Raw genomic sequence first — 14,016 nt, forward strand, 5'->3', positions numbered from 1 at the left:
TGTGTGTTCCGTTCTGCCCTGGGCACTTTGCAGGCGAAAAAATTGGGCGGAACCATGTTGCCCCCTAACATACTGTCGCCGCAACATTTATCACTAAAAAAGGGAGCATCAAGTGGCGTAAGCCAAGAACAGTGGCAGAGCAAATGGATTGTGCGAAAATAAAGATAGATGTACTTTGATATAGATTACATCGCGATTTTGGTCACAAATTAAGTGATGAGTTTATTGCTATACAGAATAGCATAGACGAAGATGAGAATATTGTGTCAGTAATCAATCCAAATACTGACGTTTTAAAAAAACAAATTTGTAATTAAAATCTTAGTGAAGCAAACTGTGAATCATGCGTTAAAAATGTAAGTAGGGTAGATATTAATTTTTATGAAGACTTGTTAGAAGATTAAGCTCTATATATAGTTCCAATAACTTAATGTTACCTGTAAACCTCAGAAACAAAGTCAAGAATATAACTTCTATCTTTGTAAATATTAATGGAATAGAGAATAAATGCTTATCGGTACTGGGAGCGAAATTTCTTTGATGTCCGAGAACAAATGAAAAAGTATTACTAGTGAAGTCACCAGACCTAAATTAGACCAAATAGAAGATATTATTTTGGTTAACTATTCTAGAAAAAGAAAACAGAAAGTACTTGGCAAATTTTGTGTGGATATGGAAATTGAAGATACTATGTTTTTTGTTCAGTTTGTTGTCAAAGATTTGACCGTAAAAATTCTATTAGGTTTAGATTTTATTGTATAATGTAGAGGCTCTTGTAAACTTAAAAGTAAATTATTCATTGTTACACACCAAACAAGGTGAAGGGTTAGTTTAATAACCTATATCTTGTCCAACTTTTGATGCGAGTGAAGAGACAGAGAGTAGTTGTCTTAATGTAACAAAAAAGTCAAAAGAGGAGATAACCGTTGTAAGTGTAGATGATCTTAAATTGAAATCTATGCAAGCTGAAATACTAGATGAAGATGAAAAGAATCAACTGTTTGGTTTATTACTAGAATTTAGGATGTTGTTTCACGAAAGACCTGGAATATGTACTAAATATGCACATCATATTGAATTAGATACAACAGAACCTTTAGTTTCTAAGCCATATGGAATACCGTATCATTACAGTAAAAATGTAAGAGATCACATTCAAAAATTGCTTGAGTGGGTCATTATAGAACTTTGTGATTCCCCTTATTTAAACCCACTAGTAATAGTCCCTAAGTCTGATAGAAGTACAAGGGTATGTACTGACTTCAGGAATATTAATGAACACCAAAAAGTTAGTCAAATTAGACCAATTAATATTGAAGAGTCATTACAAGGATTTTTTGGTAGACCATATGTATCACTGGTCGATATGTCCTCTGGATTTCACCAGATTATATTGTCTGAGTCATCTAAAAAGTATACTGCATTTTTGTTTGAAGGTAGACAATACCAATACAAACGTTTAGTATTTGGTAAATGTAATGGAGTGCAAGCATTTACGATGGCAATGACCAAGGTATTAGGCGACATTGTGTCAGATAATGTTATCATTTATGTTGATGATATATGCATTACAAGTGAATCTTTAGAAAGTCACATAGAACATATAGGAAGTATATTTTCTAAAATAAAATAGTTTGGCATGACTGTACGTCTCAAGAAGTTATTCTTCTCTAAAGAAAAGTTATTGTACTTTGGTCACATTATTGACAAAACCGGTATAAGAGTACATCCAGAGGGAGAACAGGCTATTTTTGATCTTCCTACTCCGAAGGATGTAAATTGATTGATTGATTGATTTGTTTTATTTTACTTCTTTTTTTGTGCCACGTTTGGCTATTTTGCGAAAATGAGAATGGGTGATGACAAGATGAATTTGATAAATGGACACCCACAAATATCCATGCCCAGGCCAGGATTCGAACCCGGGACCCCTGGCGTCGTAGCGCGTTGTGCTAACTACTCCGCCATAGGGGCCGGACGGAAGGATGTGAAGACACTTCAAAAAATAATAGGTTGTTTCACTTGGATAAGAAGATTTATTCCAAACTTTGCTACCATATGTGCACCTTTATATGAATTATGAAGGAAAGGTAAGAAATGGATATGGACTAAGAAGGAGCAAGAGAGTTTTGACTTGCTCAAGCAAACAATTTCTAATGATTCTAAACTATTCCATCCTGATCTTAATCAAAGGTTCTATGTCCAAGGAGATGTCTCTTTACTTGGCATTGGAGGATCTTTGTATCAATTGATTGTGAGAAAAGAAAAATAAGTTATGTGAGTCGTACACTGAAACGTTATGAGAAACAATACAACATACATACACTGTGAAAGTAAGTTTACATCAAAGGTGTGGAAATTGGAAAACGTTTTATAAGGTCTGCAATGGAATTTTGATGATAAAGAGATTTTCACTTTGAGAACCTCTGGAAAATATGTATATCTCAATCTTTAGTTTCTATAATACTGAGGAATTATCAAGACAACATGGGCCAATTTGGTTCTCAAAAATACTCAGAAGGGTTATTAAACTGTACTTTTGGCCTGGTATGAGAAAAGATGGTCTGAGTTAAATCAAAGATTGTGAACTATATATGAGGACGAAGCTGAGTAGACATCCGTCCAACAACATTGTAACAAGGGTGAAACTATTTTGTTTTTGGATATACAAGGACCATTAATTAAAGTCTTACAAGGAGAAAGGTTTCTTCTAACTTTGCAAGATGCGAACACAAAATATCTGTTCGATTATCCAATGAGGTCAAGTACGGCCAACAGCATTTTAAAGCCTTGCTAGAAAGATATGTCAGGCATTTTGGCATTCCACACAGGTTGGTCAGTGATAACGCCACGGTGTTACATTCTAACAAATATGTAGACACTTTAAAAAGCTTAGGTATAAAATTGGCGTGTACCCCAATATATCACCTTCTTCTAAGTTAGTTGAGAGAAATCATTCTGAACTCAACCGGATCATGCGTGCGTTTTGTAAAGACCGCCACAAAGATTGGCCGAAGTATATTGATGTAGTTGTAAGCTTATTGAATGATAGTATACACACCCAGCTAGGATTTGATCGCTCAGAGTTACAACAAAATAGAGATCTTAACTCATGTATTGTGAATCATCTTAATTTACCTCCAAATAAAGTTTCTCGGTTGAAAGGTAAGCTATACATGGCTTTTGTAAAGGGTTTCCAAGCAAGGAAGAAAAGAAATTACAGGTACAACTTGCAACCAGAAAACAAACCTGGTATTTGTAAAAACACATTATCTTAGAAATCTCATAGAAAATCGCACTAAAAAGTACTGTGAGGTCTATGAAGGTCAGTATATGGTAATTGAGAAAAGCAATTGATGTATCTGATCTGTAATAGAGCTGATAACTGGCAATATCAGTGGTAACCGTCACAGTGATATCTAAAAATCTGGAATTGTTCTAGTTAAAATAGAAAGGCTGAATCCAAAATTGTACAAACATTTGTTTGTAAGTCCGATCCCAAAAAAGATCAAAAATTTATCTTCCTTTCCGTCAGTGAAGAAATATGTGATATTGATTTACAGGCATCTTCACAAAAAGGACACACATCAAACTGTTAATCTGTCCATACATTCTTCTAGTTGGTCCTCTATCACAAGAGGACATACAGATTCTCTAGCAAATAGAAGGACATATTCTCATGAGGTCCCAGGGCCACCGCGATGGCGTAGTGGTAATGTTGCCTTGTAATGAAGGGGTCCCGGGTTCCATACCCGGTGGAGGCACATAGCAGGTCGGATCCCACTTTAAATTGTAGGTTCAGTCCCGATTAGCCTTACTGTGCATAAAGTGGACTTAAAACTCAAAATTAATCAATCCATCTTGTGACGTGGTCGCGGCATTCAAATATAGTGGTAAAATTTTAGAAGCAAAAAAAAAAAGAAAATACTTAATAGGTTTTCTTATACCACTAAGTCCACGACCACTTCACATCAGCATTGGCCAAAATTAGAGCAAAAGAAAAAAAGGTTAATTGTCAAAAGCTAGACTTGTAAGAATACTCAAACCCGCAACCCTTTTCTCTTTTTACTCAATTCCACCATTTATTACCTCTGTAGTAAAATCATCATTCATCATACCGATGTATGACCACAGATATAACAAGTTTAGGCCCCCTTATGCCGACTCACAAATTAACGTGGATCTCGAGCACCCGATCCCCACCATACAGTATACTTCCCATTTTATTTAGTAGTCGCGATTTGATATTGGTTTCCGTGTTCGTGTTCGTCTAGCCACGAAAACGGAATCACTCTCAACATGTACCAAAACAAGATGGAACGCTTAATCAACAAAAAATAAGAACAAATGGAAACGTCGAAATTCAATTTTGTGGCCATTTATTTTTAACAAACTATTCCCGGTACAACTAGCAACTTTTTCCAACAACTGACAAATATCTCTTCATGAATATAGTTCTCCGTACGACAAAATAAAACCCACAAAAGTAATAAATAATTCCCTTTAAAATACATACCATTAAAAGTTATGACGATGAACACACACATTAAATAAATACAATGGCATTTACACGGTTTAGGTGATCGGAAACTTTACGTTATTATATTATCGACGATATTCTCAAAAATCAAGCTGACGAATTTTGAACTGTACTGTGCTTGGCATGGAATAAACGAACTAAGATTCAATGCACTAAGTGGATATTTCAAAACTATTCCTGAAAATCATAATGAACTAAATATGACCGGTCATTAACTACTAACACAAACCGAAATGAGTTAAATGAGTACACCTAGTCATTCCATGTCCAGCCATCAGTCAAACGGCACAGTCAAATTCATGTGTCGACGTGGATCCGATCACCCTCGCCAGTGTTCGAGGAAGGAGAAGGAAGCTTCTTATCGTACGAATGCCTCAGCTGCGTCCGCGCGTTCATTATATCCCCAGCGGTTAACAAAGGGAGCGGTACTCTTTGTTAAAATAAACACCCAAGCTGGCGGTTTTCTTTTGAAGTAGAAGCAACAAACTGGAGTAGGAAAGCAATGTTGCCAAATTGAAGAGATAAAGAGGAAAAGCAGAAGGAAATTGTAAGGAAAAAAGAAAAAGGAACAAGATTAAAGAATATGGAAAGAGAAAAGAAATACAGATAGAGATTAAAAAGGAAGTGTTTAAGGGTATTATCGAAGGGGGGGGGGGAGGAGAAATATCCAACTCTTACATATTAGGCCTTAATTGACACGGGTGTTCTGGGGGGATTCTGAATTAAACGTGTTAAATACTCAAATTGAGTTTTATAAACCCACTCAAAAATACTATTTATATGCATATTTACATATTTTAATTTACTACATTTAACCAATCAATGTGCTAGCTTTAAGTTTTTTCGAAAATCGAACAATCAAAAAATATGGACACTGTAACATGGTATTTCATTCAAATAGACATCATCTATTACACATTCATCCAAACTATTTTCGGGGGTTTATGAACGATTTTAGGGGTGGTCTTGAATGATGGGCACCCCTGTTTAGGGAATAAGGGCAGATGAAGTATAGTGTTCTGTAAAGCTAAGAAAAAGTTACTTTCGGTAGACACACTGTCGTAATTAAATACTTTGTGGGAATTACGATATGGTTTGAGGGCGCGAATGATGTTTTTTTGGGGGGGGCACATGATATAATCTGGGGGAACGCATGACATGATCGTTGGGGGGAATGGGCCATTGGCTTTGAGGGGGGTGGGCACCTGTGCTCTCCATGAAGGAAATAATATTCTGCAGTTTTGTCTTCATACTTAGGATTTTCACTAGCAGCCGTGAGTGATAACTTGCATTATGCAAAGTCTAAGGAAAAAACTAAAAGCACAACACTATAACAAAGCAACAAAACAGCACCATAACACAACACAACTAGTTAAAAAGAATCAACCCCGCACGTGGTTATGGAGCAAAAATAATGAGAGGCGCCTTGCAACTACAAGAAATGTAAGTAAAGAAAATGTGGCAACAACGTCTGAGTGCACTCGCTTATCGGGAGCGGCTTGGCTATTGTTTGCTATTGTTGTCAGTGTTAAGTTTTATAAAAGGGTTGCCGATGGGGACATAATAAACGCGCGGACTTTAGCAGTGGCTTTCTCCCTTGAGTTACAAGGTTCTCCCGCTAAGGAAAACAGCGTTGCCGGATTTACTTTGTTCGACGTCTAGAGCCGAGCGTCAGGAACACAGTGACGCAAAACTCCTTGTTAATTTAACGAGGAGAATGTGGTGGAGCTTTTAAAATTATACCCGTTATAAGCAAACACCACAATCTCATGAGGTCCCGTAGCTACTATTCTCCACTCCCTACCACTTTTCAGCTTTATTTACCTTCACTGTTCAAACCAACTCACGAAACACCATGAATCTAATGAAAACACACACACAAAGCCGAACATTATCGCTCTGATGGCCATGTTAGTCACATGTGGTCAATCTGAGTTCGATTTGAGTTAAATATAACATTATATCTGTCAAATTTTGTTCAAAATAATTAATTAAAATCAGTTTATTCATACATTTTTAATTTGAATGGAACTCCGTATGCCAGTAAGATAAAACCTAAAAAGATGAACATTTGCAATCAGGTGCATTGTTCCGAAGCAACTGAATTCCACGTTGACAATGTGTTTCTATAAGTGTTGGAACAAAACAATCATTTATTAAGAAAGCACATGAAACCACAATTATGATCCCTTCCTAGTTGTCCGTGTTAACATTAAAGCGACATGGTCTTCCTTAGTGACGACAGCTTTATCAATGTGGATTTAAATGTAACAGATCAACAACAGATCAATTTTTTCACATCAGACAGACACTTGAGAAAAAGTGGGAATATAATCAAAGTGTCCATCAGCTATTCATTCATTTCAAAAAGCATATGATTCGGTCAAAAAAGATAAATTATATAATATATTAGTAGAGTTTGGATTACCTAATATGTTAATTAATAATATGATAAAAGTATGCACCAGTGAAACAGAAAGTAAAATTCGTGTGGGTATTAATGTGTCTGACAAATTTACAATTCATGATGGGTTAAAACAAGGAGATGCATTATCTCCATTGATCTTTAATTTTGTCTTAGAATATGCTGTTAGGAAGGTAAAAGAAACTAACGAAAGACTAAAATTAAACAGTGTGACTCAGTTGTTAGCATATGCAGATGATGTAGGGGATGATATAAATACAATTAAGAATAATGATAAAATATTTTTCAAAGCAGCTAAAGGGATAGGTTTGGAAGTTAACAAAGAGAAAACTAAATATGTGCTTACAGCCCGAAACCAAGTGTGAGGTAATAATCAAAATCTAATTATTGATAACAACTCGTTTGAACCAGTTTCCAAATTCAAGTATTTAGGAATAATATTAACAAATGAAAATGATATTAAGGAGGAAATAAGAAGCAGGCTTAAATCAGGAAATGCATGTTACTTTTCTATTCATAAACTTTTGTCTTCTCGTTTAATATCTAAGAAGCTAAAAGTTAAAATATACAAAAATGTACAAAACAGTAATTTTGCATGTATTTTTATATGGATGTGAAACTTGGTCCCTTACATTGAAAGAGGAACATAAATTGAGAGTATTTGAAAAGAAGATCCTTAGGAAAATATTTGGACCTAAAAGGGATAAGGAGACAGGTGAGTGGAGAAGGTTACATAATTTAGAACTACATAATTTGTATTCATGTCCACATATTATTAGAATGATTAAATCAAGAAGACTTAGGTGGACAGGCCATGTGGCACGAATGGTAGAGGAGAGAGGAGTTTACAGGATTCTTGTTGGGAAACCTGACGGTAAGAGACCTGTAGGAAGGCCAAGACGAAGATGGAGGGACAACGTTGAGATAGGCCTAAAGGAAATCGGTAGGGATGGAAAAGAGTATATAGAACTTGCTCAAGCTAGGGACAGATGGAAGGCCTGTGTTGCTGCAACCATGAACAATCGGGTTTAAGAAGGCTAGAGAGTTAGTTAGTGACGATAGCTATGACAGTAGCTATATTATTTCCACTTACACCCACGTTTCACGTCAAATGCTTACTTTTTCATCTTTCAAGATTGTAGCTCATCAGGAACTGGATGTGAAGTTGATAGAGAAGTCGAAGCCGTGGAAGTATACTCTGTATCTGGAATCTCTGGAGCGAGCGAACGAACACAAGTCTATGCGCAAGTAGTCACTAGATAGGGCCCCACCAATGAACACGTGCGATGAAACCGGATTGCATGGAGGGGGAGCAACTGCTTCTGCCAGCCTTTGGCAGCAGTACGCACTGCTTTGCTCCGACCACTACGGTTTTCTATGGCCTTGCTCCGAGATTCCCGGTATTGAGTATAGTTCCATGGGGGAATGGAGTGTTAAGAACTAAAGAATGGATTTCCTACAATTTTACTTTCCCTGAATACATAAACTATTGTTTCAATCTCTTTTTTAAAGGGGGAGGGGAGTAGACGAAGTATGGTTTATCCCTACCATCTGGTGGAAAATTGTAGACACTTACCAGTTGGTTACACGAGCGGCTAGCGACAGCCTTAGCAACTTGGGAAATGCATTCTAACAGCAATAAACCTAACCTCCCTAACCTATCCACGTATGCATAAATAGCTTAAATAAACAAAACTTAAACTGTGTAACCTATTTACAGGCTTATTTCTGCTATTATGTGCCTACATGGATAAGTTAGGCAGGTTAGGTTTGGTGCTGTTTTCTGTTAGTATGTATCTCCCAAGTTGCTAAAGTTGTGGCTAGCCGTTCGTGTTGTTTACGTACTTTTGAAAGCGTTGCGACGATGACGAATATCACACTAATAACTTTTAATTAATAATGATTAATGGAAGAGTTCAATTTACTCTGAACTTTATGTAGATATTATTCTTGTTTTGGACATAATAATTTTTAAATAAATACTTCCATTTTAACCTTGAAAATGTCTAAATATACGAATTTTGACCGAGAGTGCAGAACATCGAAACAGCAAGAAGGAATTCCAAGGAGCTGCACCTAAAAAATAGCATGGTAATTTTGCATACTTCTCCGTGCAGAATTCGAGGGTACCATTCAATTACAGTTAACTATGTATGCTTTGAAGTCGTTCACAACTGAATTACAGCCAGACTGTGAAAGTAAATTCAGAGGCCGACCGCTTGCCGTTTAAAGCTTAGAATCTTTGTGTGGAGCTCGGGGTTAATATTTGGTTACACTTCAGTGTGTTCTTTGCCAGGGAGCACACAAAGGGAGGAACTTGCTTATTATTCAAAACTATGTTGAGAGAGAGGAACCTGAGCTTACGTAATTCGGTTCTTCGACTTCTTATGTGTGTTTCGTGGCTCGAATCCTTGTGTGGAGGTACTTTATGTCTTGAGTCTGGATAATTCTTTATTTCTTTTATTTATTTAATATAACATTCCAAATACAGCGTTCGCCATTTTACATTGGAACGTACTAACAACAGAAAATAACAACAAAAATAATAGTATAAAATAAGAAAAAATAACATGAACTAAACTTATATACATTTGTTGAAAAGACTCACATACTTCTAGTCAACCGTCTTCTAAAATGTGCCAGATTATCAAATATGTCTATTTGGCTTGTTAGATTATTACATTGGCGGGCAGTCTATGGAACAGGAAACGTTGGATGAGACACAATCTCGGGCTTCTGAGAAGCGGAAAGTTGAATGCTTCTTGTTGAGCGGGGCGGCACTCGAATGGGAGTTTCCTGAAGAAGGCGGTCACTTCTGATGTTACCATTCACTATTTTATCCAAGAATATTTGGTCGGCCAGTCTATGTCTCTCGTAAGGAGTTTGGATATTTAACATCTTTAGAAGATCGGGATTTTGCAAGTGTTTTGTGGATGAAATTCGGTGACGAACAATGGCCAGGAAGAAATTTAGAACGGAACTAAGTCTATCTAAATTTGAGGGGCATGTCATAGACCATATGGGAGAGCAGTATTATTATTATTATTATTATTATTATTATTATTATTATTACACCATTTAAACCATATACATTGGTATTTGGAGAGTTCAGTACAGTTAATATAAAAATTATAATTACAAAATTTCTATAATTTACAATCTACATATTCACTAACGCTATAGTATTCCTTATTAACTAATAGTTTTTTAATTTGTTTTTGAAACTTTTCATGCTTTCTGTTTTTATGTAATTTGGTAAATGGTTGAATATTTTAATTGCCATTTGATCTGGTCCTTCTTGAACTAATGTTAGCCTCGTGAAGTATGGCTTTAGAACCTGTTTGTTTCGGGTGTTATATGTATGTTCTATTGAACTTAGTAGCGTAACATTTTTTCTCGCATATAATGCCATTTCATATATATACAGTGAAGGGAGGGTTAATATTTTGTATTTCTTAAACAACGTTTTGCACGATTCCCTAGTCTTTATTCCTGATATAATCCTACTGGCTTGCTTTTTTTTCTTCTTCTAAATGCTTCTAAACTTGCCGGTGAGTTCCCCCAGAATTCTATACCATAATTTATTAGTAAATGAAACATTGCATAATATACCTGAATTACTGAATTTGTATTAAGTGTTTAATTTAATATCTTCAGTGCAAATATTTTGGAATTTAGTTTTTTAACGAGTATTTTTACATGGTGTGACCAATTTAAATTTTCATTTATAGTTACTTCTAAAAATTTCGCTTCGCTAACTAATTTCTTTTATTACTCTGACTGGAAATTCGTCTCCTACAGCCTTTGAGTCTTTTAAATTCCCTACTACATCTTTAATTTTATTGTTTTGTTTAGTGTGAAATAGCATGTTAATTGTTTTATGTTCATTCAATAGTAATTTGTTACTGTCAAACCAAGATTTCATTTCTTCCATTGTTTTTTCAATGTTGGCTTCTAACTCGTTCACATCATTTCCCTTTACTATTGCAGTAGTGTTATTTGTGCTACAACCAGTGCGAGAAATGATGAACCCCCCCCAGGCAGATTTGGCTACACTTAAAACTTGCTCAACATGCCCATATGAGCTTTTTGCTCAAGTGTGGTACTCCGTCTAATCCAAGATTTTTGTAAAAATGCCCTCGGGAAGTTCCTGTGAAATGATGAGCCCCCTCAGATTGATTTGTCCACACTTACAAAAGGCACTTCTGTCAGATTGTTGTCCATAAGCTTGTTAAAAATATGCCCCTCTTGATATTTTTTTTGCCCACACCTAAAACTAAGCCCTAGCATCATGTTATGCATCAAATTATGATGCAAGAGCTTTTGTTTTATGCAACAAATTATGATGCAAGAGCTTTTGCATTGTGCAACAAATTATGATGCAAGAGGTTTTGCATTGTGCAACAAATTATGATGCAAGAGCTTTTGCATTACACATCAGTTAGTATTGTGAGAGTGGCTGAGGAGTACAGATGTGTTGTTGCATTGCTTCTCTTATTTTTTTTTAAATATCGCAGATTTGTATAAATTGAATTATAGGTTTGTTTGATTCAATATATAGAATTTTCTAATATATTGAACAAAGGGTTTATATTTGCCCTAGTTTGTTATACAAGATCAATACATGACACATGGTATTAGGTCAATGCCTTTCCATGCACATCACGACATGCCTGTGCAGACATGCAATTGAGAAAGGTCAGTGCTTCAGTGGATCAATACTTATTCTATCTTTGTGCATGTAGGCTATCCTGTACAACCTGTCATAGGTTTATTAAGTATAGAGTTTTGATTTGAACCCCAAGAAATTTTATATAAATACCAAAGCCAAAAATATTAACACACATACACACACATATACACACACTAGGTATACAAAACACACTGCTGAACCCAAGTGATATTTTTTATTAAGCATAGAATTTTGATTTGGACCCCAGGAAATCTTATATAATAAACAACAACAAAAATGCCAAATCAAAAATATTGTAATCAATGCAATAAGAATATAACCAGCCCCAATTGGGCCAGGCATCAAAGGAATTGTAATCCAGACAAATGCAGAACTCCCACAAAAATATGCCCTAAATGCCATAGAAAATATAATCTGGAATATTTCACATATAAACATAAAGGTACTTGTTCTGCACAGTCATCAACATTGCCCCCACAACCATCTACATCTGGTCTGAAAAGGAAGCATGAAACACCTGTTAATGCTGGACCGGCAAAGCAGCCACGCTATGAACCCATCCATAGCAGTTTTAATGGCCAACTTAGAGATCACCGGTTTGTATCAGAGCCAAAATGTGATATTAAGAATTTTTCGAACAGTATAAATTCTGATGTGCAGAATTATCACCATGCACAAAATGGCTCTTATAAGCTGTTCCTCAAATTGTTTACACAATATAAGAAGCCAAATGGCACAAAATTTACACAGCCCCACATAACAGAAACTGTACCGGTATATTCAAATGCAAATTCAGACAAAATAATAAGCAGTTTGATAGATCAATTGAATATTAAACACTCTGAATTTGCAGCAAAAGAGTCTGGATGGAGCCTATGCGGATCTCCACACAAGTTATATGTTAATATTTCTGAATTCAGCCCATTACAAGGATCTACATATTTGCCATTACCTGCCAATATTAAAAACAAACAAGCCGTGGTTAATATAAAAAATAATGATGGGAAATGCTTTTTGTGGTGTATTTTAGCTGCTTTGTATCCAGTTTCAAGGAATCCTGAGAGAATAACTTATTATAAACAACATGAAAATGATTTTGATGAGGCAATGGAGGGTTTACAATATCCAATGTCTCTTCAGAATATTGATAAATTTGAAAAAAAGGCCCGGGATATTAATGGTAAACAATTATCTATTAATGTATTTATTTGTTCTACTGGCCGTGGCAATTGCTTGATAGCACCTCTCAGAATCAGTACATTTGATGATGATTCTGCTGTTCCGATTGATCTGCTCTTAATTGAAGGGGATGATACACGCCATTATACTCTGATACATAATCTTGAAGCTTTAGTCAGAACACAACTAGACAAAACTCATAGAATATTCAAGTTGTGCAGAAGATGTTTGTCTGTATTTGATGGTAGAAAAATGGTGAATGGTGTTTGTGAAAAGAATGCAGAAATTGCTAAAAACAAGTTAATTGAGCATCTGAAATACTGTGGCAACCATAAACCTGTTCATATGCTTATGCCTAACTCAAATGAAAATGCCAAATTCAAAAAATTTGAAGCCTTGTTGGAACACCCAGCATATATAGTCTGTGATTTTGAATCAAACCTCAAATCTCTTGCATTCTGTAGCCCATACCCTGAAGAACCTTCAATTACATCATACCAGCTACATGAACCTTCTAGTTTTTATTATGTGGTTGTACAGGATGGGGTTGTTAGTAAAGAAGATTTATACATGGGAGCAGATGCCATCAAAGAATTTGCAGATAGAATAGAAAATGAGTGCCATGACATAGCATCTAATGTCTTATTAAAATCAAAACCCATGTTGCCTTTAACAGCGAAACAGATTGAAGATTTCAACAATGCAGAAAAATGCCCTGTATGTGATTCTGAATTTTCAGATACAAATATCAAGGTGAAACACCATTCTCATACAGATGGTAAATTCTTAATGGCCCTGTGTAATAGCTGTAATATTAAGATCCAGAGACCAAAATTTGTCCCTATATTTTGCCATGGTGCATCCAATTATGATTTTCATCATTTGATCAGGTACGTGGGGCTTGAGAAGCAGAATTTAAATATTTTAGCTGAAAATAATGAAAAATATATTGCCATTAGCAAAATAATTAAAGTTAATAGTGTTCCTATTCACTTACGATTGCTTGATTCATACAGAATTTTATCGGCTAGCCGATCATTTATCTGATGATCAATTCAAAATCACATGTGCTTCGTTTCCAAATCAGGAGCTGAAATTAATTAGGCGGAAGGGTGTATATCCATATGATTATGTTACAGATTTTTCTAAATTTGATGAGTGTTCTCTGCCACCACAACA

The sequence above is a fragment of the Lepisma saccharinum genome, chromosome 4 (assembly GCF_977018435.1).
Source record: "Lepisma saccharinum chromosome 4, izLepSacc3.1, whole genome shotgun sequence".
Classification (NCBI taxonomy): domain Eukaryota; kingdom Metazoa; phylum Arthropoda; class Insecta; order Zygentoma; family Lepismatidae; genus Lepisma; species Lepisma saccharinum.